Source organism: Cynocephalus volans, chromosome 5, assembly GCF_027409185.1.
Source record: "Cynocephalus volans isolate mCynVol1 chromosome 5, mCynVol1.pri, whole genome shotgun sequence".
Classification (NCBI taxonomy): Eukaryota; Metazoa; Chordata; class Mammalia; order Dermoptera; family Cynocephalidae; genus Cynocephalus; species Cynocephalus volans.
The window spans coordinates 18,971,904-18,987,231 of record NC_084464.1 but is presented as its reverse complement, the minus strand read 5'-3'; the positions used below and the strand labels follow the sequence as shown (position 1 = coordinate 18,987,231).

Sequence of the window (15,328 nt, the reverse complement as noted above, 5' to 3'; positions counted from 1 at the left end):
CTTAGAAAGTCCATTTTTGGTTTTTTTTAAGGATGAATTACATACATAGAAAACTTTTATTTTTTAATCACCAAGTTCATTCTCCCTTGTTAGAGCACAAATAATTCCTGGTTTGGGACTTTGATTTCAAAAACAAACAAAAAAACCATGCAGGGTTATATTCTCGAATGTGGCTGTAGAAAATTTAACTTGAGGAAGAGCAGTAATTGAGATCAGGCAAAACTGTTAATATGCACTCATCATAACACAACTATAATTTACTCCACAAGGAGTGAACAATCCTCTACGCAAAGTCTCAACAGTAAATGGGGATGGGACGGGAAAGTTGGCCACCTGGACAATGTATTCTTTGGGTCATCTACATTAAACATGCTTTAGAAACAAAATTTTACTTGATATTTTGAGAAACCCACCCTACATTCCATAGGTTAATTTCTGTATGTGTTAACTTCTACATTACTAAACACTGTACTGCTAGAGCTAAATCAAGTAAATATCAGTTTATGTAGTGTTGCTCCAAAGATGTATAAACAGCAAGGTGTATGCTTACCTAAAAAGGAGCTTTTTAAAATGAGGAAAGAAAGCAATAATGTTCCAAATGAATGGCACTGGGCAAAATACACGTAACACGCAATACATTTAGACAGAGTATCAGGTACCTATCAGTTTCTCTTGTAAGGATAAAATGCTTGAGGAAGAACTTGAGAATACACCCCTCCCTCTAAACTTTTAGCTTCTACATAGTGTCAGGTGTTACAATTGGTGTGGATAAATGCTTTTAGGCAAAAGTAAAAGTCTATCTACAAAGCAAAATAGCGAAATCTGTAGTGACTTTTTGTAGAAGACTCTTCTCTGGTGGCAACATCCCTTAATATACACCCAGGATAGACTATTTCTGATACAGTAGCAATCCTTTCATATACTCTTACTAAATATTACAAAATTTCAAAAAAAAAAAAACCCATAAGTATTCCTTGTACCATGCATTATGCACCAGTTTGGGGGTGACTGATGAAGTCATGGCTACTATTTTAACAGTTAAACATTGCACCTCAAAAGTTCTGCCTTCTATACACAGTGAATGGACACAACGGCGAGGGCTCCAGAGAGATGGCAAACTACCTCTGCAGTGAAGTTTGTGTTGGAGGGTCTCCAAATGAGAGGGGGGAGGATATGGGAGGTAGGCAGGGTAAAAGGATTTTACAATAATACTGCTTAGGAGTGTACATTTTAAGATAACTACTATACCTTGTCTATCCTTGGCCCTAATCTTGAATAACTGCATGTTCATGCAAAATACAATTTCTACTTTATAGGAATAAGAGCAGTCTGTTAGGAAAAGCATATTCTTAGGGGAAGACAGAAAGATAGCTCTCTCGTAAGTGCTATTTTACTTGGTAAGTCTTTTGGCTACATCACTATATGCTATTTCAACCTCCTGACCACTGGGACAGGTATTGGTGAACTCATCCCTACTATAAGCCTTAGTTAAGTATCTCCAGATGCCAGTCATTCCTTTTGGGATGTCAAAGTTGCGATATTTTTTGGCCACCACCTTGACAATGTGCAGTTTGGGCAGCAGGTTGCAATCAGCTAATGTCATTTCATTGCCGTCCAGAAATTTACGTGTAGAAAACTTAATGTCCTCCATACTATTCTCATCAAGTTCATCAGGTGGGGAGAATTCAGATATTCATCCAGTTTCCACAGTGTTTTCAAGAGACCCCTCTCCAGTGCTTCGTTAGCCTCTGGCCTTGAATTCCTGATAGATGCAGAGAATTTGGCAAAGATGTCCATTCCAGCAGTGTTTGATGCGGGCTGTTCTGGTGAAAGCGTTAAGTACTTGGGAGGGCATGAGACATCTTCAAGAAATTCCTCGATCTTATTGACATCCGTTTTGACTTCATTGTTAAGTTATAAATGGCGGGTGGGTCCCAGGAGCCGAGTTCTGCAGGTCTGCGGGCTTCCTTTTCAGGTCAACAGTTGTGGCACTAAATACAACTCCTTTGAGCCAAAGAATCATGAAGAGCCTCTGGGAAAAGGGGCGTTTTCCTACGCTTTCCCCATCACTGCCAGCCTTGACGAAGAGCTCGAGGAGGGGCTCTTTGTCCTCCTCCTTCCCTCTGTTCAGCGGCAGCGACAACGCCTTGCCCGGCTCGGCTGTGCTCCGCGGGCGGCGGCGGCGGCGGCTGCTTCTGCTCCGGGGTCGCTGCCGCGGCTGCTGCTGCTCCGGGGTCGCTGCGGCGGCTGCTTCTGCTCCGGGGTCGCTGTTGCTGCTGCTTCTGCTCCGGGGTCGCTGCTGCTGCTGCTGCTCCGGGGTCGCTGTGGCGGCTGCTGCTGCTCCGGGTCGCTGCGGCGGCTGCTGCTGCTCCGGGGGGGTCGCTGTGGCTGCTGCTGCTGCTCCGGGGTCGCTGTGGCTGCTGCTTCTGCTCCGGGGTCGCTGCGGCTGCTGCTGTTGCTCCGGGGTCGCTGCTGCTGCTGCTTCTTCTCCGGGTCGCTGCTGCTACTGCTGCTGCTGCTCCGGGGTCGCTGTGGCTGCTGCTGCTGCTGCTCCGGGGTCGCTGTGGCTGCTGCTGCTGCTCCGGGGTCGCTGTGGCTGCTGCTGCTGCTGCTCCGGGGTCGCTGCGGCTGCTGCTGCTGCTGCTCCGGGGTCGCGGTGGCTGCTGCTGCTGCTGCTCCTGGGTCGCTGTGGCTGCTGCTGCTGCTCCGGGGTCGCGGTGGCTGCTGCTGCTGCTCCGGGGTCGCGGTGGCTGCTGCTGCTGCTGCTCCGGGGTCGCGGTGGATGCTGGCTCACGCCGCGCTGCGCTCGCTGGACAGTCCCGGGGTGGAGCTGGCCGCGGCCACGGCTGCACAGCACCGCCCCAAGCCGCGCGCGCGACCTTTTTTTTTTTTTTTTTTCTGATTTAACTAAGTTAAGATGAGGTCATCAGTATGGGCCCTAATCCAGTATGACTAGTGTTTTTTTTTCTTTTTTTTTTTGGTAAAGGGAAATTTGGAGACAGAGACAGACACACACAGAGGGAAGGTGACATGAAGACACACAAGAAGAACACCACGTGGAGATGAGGATTGGAGGGACGCGTGTACAGGACAAGGAACCCCTGGCGCTACCGGAAGCCGGGAGAAAGGCACAGACCCCCGCACCGTCAGAGGGAGCCTGGTGCCCCAACACCTCGATTTGGACCTTCCCGCCTCTAGAACTGAGACAACAAATTTCTGTTGTTTTAAGCCACTATGTTTGTGGTACTTTCTTATGGAAGTCCTAGGAAACTAATAACAATATTCTTAGTCAAATAATGTTTCTATTGATTTGCAACACCCCAGCCCCAACTCTTGAATGATAGATTGGTTGAGTAATATGTTTTATTAATTTTCTCTCAGAATTTTGAATGTGTTGTTCAATTGTCTTCAGTCCTCTGCTGACTCTGTCTGCAGTAGCATTATACTGTATCCACGTGCATTAGTCTAACTTTGTTCTGCTCAGAATTTCTGTTCCCTTAATCTGAGCGTTCACATCTTCCAATGCGTCTGAGAGATTCATAGCTGTTATCTCTTCACGTAATGTCTTTCTCTCCTTCCCTCTATTCTGCACTTCTGGAAATTGTATGAGGTGTGTTAGACCTCCTCTTCTATGCCTGTTCAAGTCACTTCACTTTTTCCATCTTTTTCTCTCTTAGTGCTGCAGTCTAAGAAGTTTCCTCAGATCTGGCTTCTAGTTCATTAGTTTTCTATTCAGAGGGTCTAATCTTTGTGTAATATACCTTTTGAATTTTTAATTTCAACTACTATACATTTTTTTCCATCATAGGAATTCTATTGCAGATTTTTAGGAGAATTACAATTTTGAACAGAATTTGGAGGAAGATAAATTTCTTATTAGTTCTCTAATAGAGATTTTTATCTCCATCTTTTATCTTTATCTAATGGACAGATTTTTTTGTGTGTAGTCTATGCCTTTTAGACACACTTTGAGTATCCTACATTTATGCAGGAGACTGTCTTTCAACACTCTATACCTGCTGGTCCCAAGGCCTCATTCATATCCTGAATGGCCACTAAAAATCCAAACCTTTAGATCAATGAGATTGAGAGTCTGTTCTCCCCTCTCCTTGGTAGCCACAGCCTCAGGTTACCCACTTCCCTCTCTGGTTTCTAATCTTGTCTTTATTTCTGGTACTCAAGAAGATGCCTTTTGTTCTTGAGTGTTTATGCATGGAAACACCTTTTGCTCATATCTTACCTAGATTCCCAGGTGTCTATAGAACAAATTCTAAAAATAAAATATGCCTTTGACTCCTGGTTCTGGCAGGATGGTGGAGTGAGATAACACGAACTCTTAACTTAGTTCATCACCTGCCAGAACCATGAGTCAAAAGGCATATTTTTTGGCACATTTTTTACAAAGAATTAAGCCTATTGGCTATTGCTGAATACTATCAACAAAGGAGGCAATGTTTTCCATCTGAAATATTTCCAGGATAAATGTCAGAAATCAATATGTTCCAAATGCCTTTACCAAGGAATTACTCAAAATCTTTCAAAAAGATGCTCAAAAGTTATGAGCCTAAGTCTTGAGTCCATAATTTAATTTGCCTTAACAAGATTCTCACAGTGACCCAAACAAGGGAATTATTACTACCTTATTTTCCATGAGGGGACTGAGCCTTAGACTTGTCAGTTAACTCATTGTGTCTGACCCCCTTCACCTTACAGTTGAGAAAAACCGATGTCAAGATGGGGAATTATTTGGAGCAAGATCTAAGGGATAGTATCTGGAAATGGTACTGCGACGTCTGGAGTGATACACCTTTGGCCCTACTCCCTCAGGAGACTTCTCAAACACCTATAAGCAACTCTTTCACCTTAACCTTCAGGAGTTTGTCTCCTGGCCCAGCCTGATGTCAAAGGTAAGCCACCCTTGATGCTATAACATTGTGCCCTCATTCAGAAATCTGTTAGCAGCGTAGGCTTACAGATGTGTAAAGTGGGCATTTCCTCTGCAGACTTGGGGCTTCTCAATGAATGGGGCCTTGTATGACTTTCAGTTCTTTTTGTACAGGAGTAGATGACTGTCTTAGTCTGTTTCTGTTGCTTATAACATAAATACTTGAAACTGGGTGATTTATAAAGAAAACAAAATTTATTGCTTATTCTTCAGAGGCTGGGATGTCTGAAGTCCAAGGAATACAAGTGGTGACAGTGACCCAGGGGTCTCACATTGCAAGATGGTGGAAGCAGAGAAACAGAGGGAGACTAACCTCATTCACTCTCCTTTTAAAGCCCTCTGAGACATGCCCATGACCACCATTTTTAATCCATTCACTATGGCATGGTCCTGCAATCTAGTCACGTCTTCAAGGCCCCAACTTTCAATGACCATAATAGGATTTCCTAACTTCTTCAACACTGTCACAGTGGGGGTCAAGTTTTGGGGAGACACCCAGTCCAAGGCAATGATCATCTCTCTCTTTTTTATGGAAGCCAACTTCTCCCACTCACAGTGTAAGTATAGAGATGCACCTATGTTAGACTTGTATTGTAAATGGAATGAAATAAATATCTTAAATGTCCCCATATCAATTACATACACAATGCACATTTATGTGAGTTTTTGTGAGTGTATTTTTTTATTACAGAATTGCATTGCTTGAAAATTTGCTTTTTTACCTGTCAGTCTCCCGCTACCTGCCAGGAGAGTGACCGGCAGCAGAATTGTGTGCTTAGTGGGAAAACTTGATGCTACTGGGTAGCGCCCAGTGGAATGAGCAGACTTTGAGCAACAGCATTTTTATTCTGGAAGCAAAACACCTCAGATGACTTCTCTTTCTTGTCAAGTTTTCTATATTTTGGTGCTTTTCTTGTTTTTGTTTTCATCCTAAATTTTGTACTTTTCTTATATTCACTGAATATGAAATAGCCTAGCATATTCCTTTGGGGAGCCAGAATTTTGCTAGGTGAAAGCAAGGGACGGATGTAATTCAGTGACATTTTGTCAAGCTGCGAAAGAGTAAATTTTCCTTGACTGTGGCAGGAGGTAATTATTTTTTGTTCATTTGTGTCTGACACAGGGGAAGAAAATTTGGGGTTGCTATATCAACTAGTCCAAGATACTTTTGGTTCTGTTTGGCAGGAACAAAACCACATTTTATCATTGGAGCTATCGCCAGCCTTTGCCTTTCCCGACAGACTTGATGCAGTTTTTAACACTATGTATATTTTTGTGACCTCATCTCTTAGTGGTTCTCTTCCCTCTCCCTGAAAATGTCCTCGATGTACTTCTTCATCCTCTGACATTTTGTATTTTAGATTCATCTCTTGTAGTAATTTTGGAAATGTCATACACACAAAGATTTTGTCATTTACCAATGGAATTACTATGCTTGGCCGCTTAGCCATCTCTTCGCTGGCTCTTGTGGTTGTTTCAGCAAGCCATAAAAAATCTTTCTCTCTCTGAAACACAGCAATTTGGAAGATAATCGAATGGTGACTAGGGGCAGAAATGCCAGTCTGAGGAAGTATACCACAGTCTCTCTTGCATTTACAACCTTCCTCAAAGCGAGTGTCAGACAAGTAGGAAAAGAAGATAGATTCATCCCATCTCAAGCCTGGTCTCATTTGCACGGTGCAGGCTGCCTCATTGTCTGCTGGGGACTGAGACTGGTCCTGCTGACACTCTGTTTGAGAAATTCCAGCAGCTTTGCATTGAGAGTTTTTAACCATCCTATTTTGGCATTGGATTCTCGACAGAATTATTTATTAAGACCCGCTAAAACTGTTTCTCTCAAGAGTCCCACAGGAGAAAAAGCCCACCTGGCAAGTGGGTCAATACAATTGATGTCATCATTTAACATTTTACATCAGAGGAGAAGCCAGATGCAAGAGCCTTACCTTGCAGCAAGATCCTGCTGCTCCCTTCAAGTCCTTAGTTACTTCTGTGGGTACCAGGCTTGGCTCTGTTGTCCTTTTTACAGACATTTAGGTCTGCAATGAAGTGCTGACTTAGAGCTCTACAGCACTCACGAGAATGAGGGAAGATAAAAGAGAAATTGACAACAAGGTATAATGAAAAGGTTTGCCTTTGGAACCACAACACAATTTGATGTTTTCCTTAAACATTTTGTCAGATTAACTAGGAGTTAGATGGACACCATATTACAGATGCTCTGGCTGATTAAATTCACAGAGGTGAGTGGCTTTTGAAGTGTGGCCCCATAAAATACAACGCACTATATGAGCTACTGATCTCCCAACAATTAAAATGTCACTTGTTTCAGAAATGACCAGATCAAACATGTGATAAGACTTTTTGCCACTTCTTTTTCTATCACCACCCCAGCTTCTATATTATAAATTGGTAGAGAAACTTTGAGGAAAAAAAATTCATTTAAATAGATGGATAGCTGATATGACATAAACGTTCTTATTTTTTAATGCAATGACCAGAGATCAAGATCTATTTCTACCCTCAAAATGCTCCCCAGACTCTTTTCTTCCTTTTAACTTGCTGACTTCATTGGAGGTTCCTTTTTATTGTTGACTCTATTTTTTTTTCCAACTTCTCAAATCTTGACAGCATTCGCCTGCTTTTCCATATTCATTTAAGTTAAGAAGAATCTTGAATCTCACTTGTCCTGACTTAATTCCATCAGCCAGGTCATCTGTGACAATGACTGTATCCCCACCAGAGGAAGTGCCTTTTGGGGTCTCACTGCTGATTTAGTTTCCTGTGATACAAATGATGTCTCTTAATTTGGTTAGAGCTTATGTTGACACAAGTGTTCATTAGGACACCCGTTTGCTGGCAATTCAATTTTAAATTAAATACACTTTGTTGTAAATTTTATTACTTTTAAACTACTGTATCTATTGTCTTTAATGACCCTATTATACAGTTATGAAGGTAAACAGATTTCTTTAGTAAATATCAAACATTTTATGTTAACCACAGTGGCAGAAACCAGACCGGTCAGTCGTATTCCATGCTACCTTCCACACCATCATGGATTTTTATCTCTAGTTTTGTTCATTAGCTACATGTGACACCGGTCATAGGTTTCACGGATGTTTGCTCACACATCCCTGATGACATCCTTAGGAAGGAGATGCTAGAATGATCATGACTGTGCCGAAGGGGAGACTGGGGAGGTCCTGAGAATCACAGTGGCTTGTCCAGGGTCACATAAGTGATAAGAAGGAGGTGCTGGGGCTGAACCTACATGAATCTCCTCCAAGCTGTGAAGCTGGCTGCACCCAGGCCTTGCACAGGGGTGCGGTCAGGCAGTGTTGGTGGAAGTGTGGGCAACAGAGAGAGGTCATGGGGAAGGAGGGTCAGCAGTCAGGTACCCAGAGGGGCACTTGCAGTCTTGTGCACAGAGGAGGGGTTCAGGAAATGAGGTACCAGGAAGTGACCTCACTTCCTTGATGACAGACCCCAACAGAACTCGGAACTCGGTAACCTGGCACCCACATTCTATACACAGCCCCTTCCCCAGCTCACTTGGCCACAGGCAGAGTGAGATGTTCTGCTGTATCCCGAGGTCCCGGGGTGGTAGCCCCAGGCAGCCCTGTGCTGAGAGGTTTGTCCGCTGCTTCCGGCGCTGGGTCAGCCCTCGCCCTGGACTCTGGTGGCCGTTTGGCAGGAGGTCCCCGAAGGTAATTTCAGGTGTCCCAGGGGAGGGCGGGCCAGGCTAGGCCAGCACTGTGAGCCTCCCTGGGTGACCGCACACCCTCCTCCTGAGTGTGGGGGAATGGGGACATGGGACAACCTCCCTGGGCAGAGGCAGAGGGTGGGGTGTTTATAAACCTGCTGGTCCTGGTGCGTTCACACCTCATGTCCTGGCTAGAGGGTGAAAGTGGACCGCCGGGGTGGCAACCACCACCCTGTACATTAACCCTGGGCCCTCAGGCTCACTTCTCATGTCCTCCCTGGGGTTAAGACTGGCCTCCGGCCCCTTCCGTCCAGGTTGTTCACGGTGCTGTCACTGTGCATCTCTTCCCTGTCCTGACATAGAGTGAAGAGAAGTCTTCCCGGAGCCCAGATGCCACCCACATGTTATGGCCTGTCCCAGCAGTCACCCTGCAAAAGTGGGTGGAGTACCTGGTGCCCACTGTCATGCGTGGCAATGACTCCTATGTGCACACGTTTCTGCTAAACTACAGAAACTTCGCCACTCCCCAGCAGGCGCTGGATCTGCTTTTCCTCAGGTGAGCACTCTGTCCCTCGATCACACAGTGTCACTCAGCCGCCTCCCAGCTGTGAGTCTTGGGACTGTCACCACACCCCTCTGAGCCTCAGTTTCCACCTGTATTCAGTGAGTGGTAACAGGAACAAACTTCAGTGGGTCCCCCATGGAAAGTGCTGCTCCTGAGTCCAGCCCTGTGCAAAGGTCTGCTGGAGGGGCCACGGTCATCCTCACTCAGGATTCCTGCCCCCCCACGAGGAAGTCTCTGTCACACCCTCACTGACCTCGTTGACTTGGGCTTCACAGTTTTCACATTTGAGATCCTATCTGTAGGCTTCTGGGTGTATTCAAAGCAGGGAGACCGGGGGCTGGCAGAGGGGCTTCAGGTGCACCCAGATATCTTGGGAGGAGTCGGTTGGGGTTCATTCCTTCAACAAACATATTTGAAGTCACACTATGTGCAGTGAGTTTCTGGGCACTGACTATATTCCAAAGAACCGAGGACACTATATTCCCTGCCCTCCTGGGTTTCCATTCTTGTCAGAGGTCAGACAACCACAATATACGTGAGGAGCAGGTAGTGCCACCATATGGTAGATGTGACACTGCCCTGGTCTCCTCTAGATACAAAAGCATCATTTCGGCTTATCACGGGGATGGCGGACCCCTGGAGCAGCTAAAATGGTAAGTGGGGTTTGGATGCTGATGGAAGGGCTCCCATCTCCACAGAACTGTGTGTGGTGTATGGGAGCCTGTAGATGGGGGAGCTGGCAGATCTCTGGCTCCCACACATCTTATGATTCCTGCTACAGGGCTGAGGGCTCAGGATTTCCCTGCAGGGAAATTGAAGGCTCCCCCCACGGAGGCTTTTGCCAGCCCCTCCTTGGTTGCCAGGCCCATCTCTGCCAGGGCTGTCATACTGGACATTGGAGGGGCTGGTCTATGGACAGGCAGGGTCAGAGGGTACAAGACAGCAGCTCACTCAGGGGAGCCCTGGAAGGGCAGCATAGAGGGATAGGCCAGGCCTCTGATTCTGCAGCCCACCTGTCTCCCCCCAGCGCCATGTCCTCCATCCTAAAGATCTGGCTGGAATTTTATTCCATTGACTTCTACGAGGCTCCTGATTTTCCTTCTTTGAAGTTTCTGTTGGCATATGTACACATCAATCTGCCAGGCTCAGAGGTGGAGCGCAAGGCTGATCTTCTTCTGGCCCAGCTGGAGAAGCTGGAGCACCTGGAGCCCAGTGAGGCGGAGACTGAGGGTGAGGAGGAAGAGGGTGGGTGCCTGTAAGGGTTTGGGGAGGGGGCTGGGCCAGGCCACACAGAGGAGAGTTTCTAGAAGCAGGCTGGGGACAGGGGCACTGAGTAATCAGAACAATCATGCAGTGTTCTGCAGTATGGGAAGACTTCCTGAGGCTGGGTCTCTGGACTTGGGCTTCTCAGAAAGACAGTGTCATTGGAAGAGACATAGAAACTCATGTTGATATTTTCAATTGATGTCCCTCCAGTCCCAGCTTCTGCCCAGGCTGAACAACTGTCCCAAGGGCTAAAGACATCTTCAGCTCCAGCTCCAGCTCCACCTCCACTACCAGAGCCAGAGCCTAAGCAAGATCCAGAGCCCAAGCCAGAGCCAGAGCAAAAGCTAAATCTAGATACAGAGCAAGAGCCAGAATCTAACTCAAAGCAAGAGCCAGAGCCCAAGCCAGAGAAAGAGCAGAAGAAAGATCCAGAGGCCAATCCAGAGCTAGAACTGGAGCACGAGCAAGATCCTGAGCTAGAGCCAGAGCCCAAGGAAGAGCCAGAGCCTGAGCAAGATCCAGAGCCCAAGCCAGAGTAGAAGAAACACCAGCATCCAGGCGAGCCCTGGCTCCAGAGCTCCCACAAACACCCTCACCAGTCCCCACTCCAGAGCTGTCCTTCCCCTTCCCTGCCACTGTGCTTGTCCTCGTTTTTGTCTTTGTCCTGCCTCTCCTCAAATTTTATCATCTTTCCTCTTCACTTATATCCCTTGTATAAAATAAAGTGTTTTAATATTTTTAAAATTACCATTCAGTGGCATCAAGTACATTTCTCATGTGGTGCAACCCTCACCTCTGTCTAGTGACAGGACAGCTTCATCAACTCTGAAGCCATTAAGCTGTCACTCCCCATCCCGCCTCTCCTAGTCCCTGACAACCACTCCATTTTCTCTGTGTGTGAATTTACCTATCGTGGATTGTTCCTATCAGTACAGTTATATGTTATGTGGCCTTTTCTGTCTGGCCACATAATATGAGAAGGAACTGATAAATTTTTATTTTATGTTTTTAGTAAGAGGAAAATTACAGAAAAAATCAAAGACTATACATAGAAAACAGAGCCCTGATAGATATTATTCTCATAATCTTGAAATAGGAACTACTTTTGAATGACTGGAGAGCCAGACACCACAGAGGAAAAGACTGACTTTTCCTGGTCAAAACAAAACAAGAATAATATCAAAAGCTTAAAAGACAAATCCCAGATTGGAAAATTCTTCATGGGCAGAGAAAGGGTAATATGCATCCTAGTGGTACAAAGAGTTTTCATTTATCCATGTTTTTAAGGGGACAAAGGATATATTCCTGCAGTTCCAAAGGGAAGCAATTCATATGGCCAGTAAATGTCAGACATCCACGACATCCCTTATGATGACACACAACAATTTACACATTATCGAGATGTCATTGCCCCATCAGATGGGCAGGTCTTTATGTCTGGTGATGACCAGCTCTGGTGAGAATGTGGGAGAAGAGGTCCCAGCGGATGTCCTGGGAGACATGTGCGCAGATACCCCATCTCAGGAACCACTCAGCAACTTCCATCAAAGTGAACACACGTGTCCATCTGCCAAGTTGCTGTAATCTGGGGAGGTTATTCCACAACCACAACGGCCCAGGTTTTCAAGATTTCTGTTGAAGTGTCTTCATCACAGCACTGGTGGAGGTAGGAAGCGGCTGGCCACGTCTCTAACATCTTCTAGAGGGGCTGGGTGTTAAATTGAGCGGCTGCTGAGCTGCACACAGAAATTGTCATGTAAACATGTCATGTAGGCCAGTCTGTATTGAGGGTCTCATGTTGAAAAACATCTATGTGTTGTCAACATGCATACACACCTGTATGTAAATGACTGTTTAGGTGAGAGAGTGAGACAGACAGACACAGGACAGAGGAAGTCAAATGGGAGAGACAGGCTGGGAGATGTGACCAAGCCATGAATGAGGACCAGCTCTGCTGGGTGGGACTTTCAAAACCTTTTATTCTCCTTTACGTGATATGTGAATATTTTTAATATGCACATTAGTTTGTTTATATAAACATTAACATCACATTAAATACTATCCACTAAACACTCACCTACTAAGTAAAGTACATTACCCGGTTTCAATTTTTGTAGGCACATATTACAAAGACAATAATGATTATAAGTAAATCAGTAGTTCAATATGAATGAAGAATAACATTAAAAACACAGTCCTTCCACCCAGATGCCCAGTGGGTGTCCACTGTGGTGTTCCTCTTTCCTGTTCTTTCCCTGTGTGCAGGCACGTGTGTGTGTGTGTGTGTGTGTGTGTGCACATGTGTGTGTGCAAGCGTGTGCCTGCAGGTGTGAGTGTGTGGAGGCATGTGGAGGTTTGTGTCTTTAGGTGTGTGTGTGTGTGCAGGGTTGTGTGTTTGTAGGTGTTAACTTCAGTGGTGTGGGTATGCACATAGGTGTGGGTGTGCAGAGATGTGTGTGTATGTATCTATGTGTGTGTGTGTGTGTGTGTGTGCACCTGTCTGGGGAGAAGGTGCTGTAGGCCTGCAGAGGACCTGCTGCCACAGTGTCAGGTGAACTCAGGCATGCTGAGCGCACATGCCTGTGCCATCAGCAGTTTCACCACCATGGTGTCCTGTATCCAAGGCCAGGACCCTTTGCACCACTTGCCAGGCCAACTTCTTCAGTCAAAGTACTGCTTCCTCTGCACAGTCCTTGGTAGCTCCCAGCCTGCTCTGCACCATGTGATCACACTCAGACCAGCCTGGGAGGAGGTGGCCATCACTGGGTGTTCCCAGCATTATAAACAAGGAGCCCTAAGATCACACTGAGGAAGGACTTCTCCACAGTGACAGGGCTGCAGTGACACAGCATCGTTCCAGTACAGCTCCTGCTGCCTCCAGGTGTGGCTGCCCCATGCTGCCACCTGCATTGAAGTAAAAAATGCCCAGCACAGTGGGGGGCTGCCACTTGTGCTGCCCTGGACGCTTGTCCCCATGTGAAGCACAGGGGAGGGTCGAGTAGGGCCTGAGGGCTGCAGCTCCAGGGAGCTGGAAGGTAAAGAGGAGCAGCCACATCCAGATGTTCAGTCCGGGAAGACAGAAGTCTGTCAAAATGCAGAGCTCTGGCCAGTAATTACCTCGTGTCTTTGTGAAGTGTATTGCTGCACATCCCTGCTCAGCAACAACTGCTTCTCCCCGGCCTGGACATCTGGGAAAGGAAGGGCTTGGAGCTCTGGAGAGAGGGGCCCGTTAGGCCGGAGCTGGACTCGTGCAGAAGACAACATTCTACCTCCTGAGTACAAGGGGCCGGGGTGGGTGTCTAAGAACAATGCTTCCCTGAGATCCTCTCTGTTTTATCATTTATCTTTCTCTTCCTGAAGAATATACTTTCCATTTTAAGATAAGACAGGGTTTGCCAAGATTGCAAACCACACTGAGGAGTCGATTCTGGCTTTGGCAACCCAAGTATCTAGGACCTACTTGTCTAAGCTCTTTGTTCTGTTGTCTGGCAGCTGTGGTAAGACTGGAATAAGAAACATCTGCAGTGAGCAAATAGCCTGTGGAGAGGAGGGATGGGGGCCTTTCGCCTTGGTTGACACTTGAAAATTGCAGATGAGGGTTCTTGGAAGACATAATCTTTTTAATTTAAAAAGATTAAAATTCAGTGCCTGCCCCCTAATGATGGGCATCCTATCCTAGCACTGAACTGCTGTTCACTGCACTATGAGCCAGTTCACCACTTTCCAGTGGTCCGTGACCACAGCCTGTCGTAGCAGGTACTACATGGTCCATGGTGTCCGTCTGGCTATGCAAGCAAAGTACTTGCCATGAGGCCAAACACATGAAGCCCTGGAGTACGGGATGCCCTCAACCTGAGGGAGCCTCAAGGACACCGTCTGTGCACACACCAGGGAGACAGCCATTTTCTACCCAGAATCATTCTAGAACCTCCCCCAATATTGTTGACATTTTCCTTGATACCTAAAACAGGAAGCAAAGAACTCTCTGGATGCGTCCAGAAGACACTGCACTTCCAAACGAGCCCCTGACTTGACTCACGGCAATGAAAGAGGCTTCAGTCTCCTCATCCACACCAACTCTTAAAGGCACCAGAACCATCTCTAGGAGCCACAATCAATGTTCTCAACTTTCACAAGACGGACAACATGATTCTTGTGTCCATGACTGTTCTCAGGAGAGGGCTGGAAAATCTCAGTAACTGTCAGGATTTTCTCAGTAAAACCAGCGAACGTCCGTGGATCTAGTGACAACAAGCAAAGAGGAGCAGGTGATGAGCTTCCTCACGCTGGATGAGGAGTGACAGGAGGTCAGCACGTTTACCAGCCGTGGTCAGCTCTGATGACTTTCCAGGGAGATGTCTTGAGTGGCTGTGTCATTACACTCTTTAATGACTTTGAAATGGAGCCTAACTTTAAACAAGAATGGAACCAAGAAGGGAAAGTCAAGCCCAATAACGAGCTCACCTTCAGCAGAGGAAAGTGGGGTACAGCTGTGCAGAAGGACTGAGGGTTCTCAACCCAGCCCGGGACAGGACAACCCACCTCTTACTCTTAGTCAGGTGCTGGGGAGCGTGCAATGTTGGACTTGTGTTGACAGATGCTCCATGAGGCCTACTCAACACTTGGGAAAATCACAGCAGAATTCCAAACTAACTGGGAAACAGACTCAGCTGATAAAATAAATAGAGCCCAATGTGAACATTCAGAGACAACCCCTTCATACCAGACCTCCACCCTTGAAGTCCTCTGATTGCTGAGAGATCTTCTCTACAACACCTGGACTCTGCTTCCACTTGAGGCCACACACCCCAGCCCCTATCTGTCCCCCACCCCTTTCATCCAGCTCCTG

The 15,328-nt window shown here is 46.5% G+C and overlaps 1 pseudogene; it reads right to left on the bottom strand.

Moving 5' to 3' along the window:
- Positions 1-1,390: 1,390 nt before the first annotated feature.
- On the bottom strand, positions 1,391-14,578 carry LOC134378896 (chloride intracellular channel protein 4-like; annotated as a pseudogene).
- Positions 14,579-15,328: the final 750 nt, after the last annotated feature.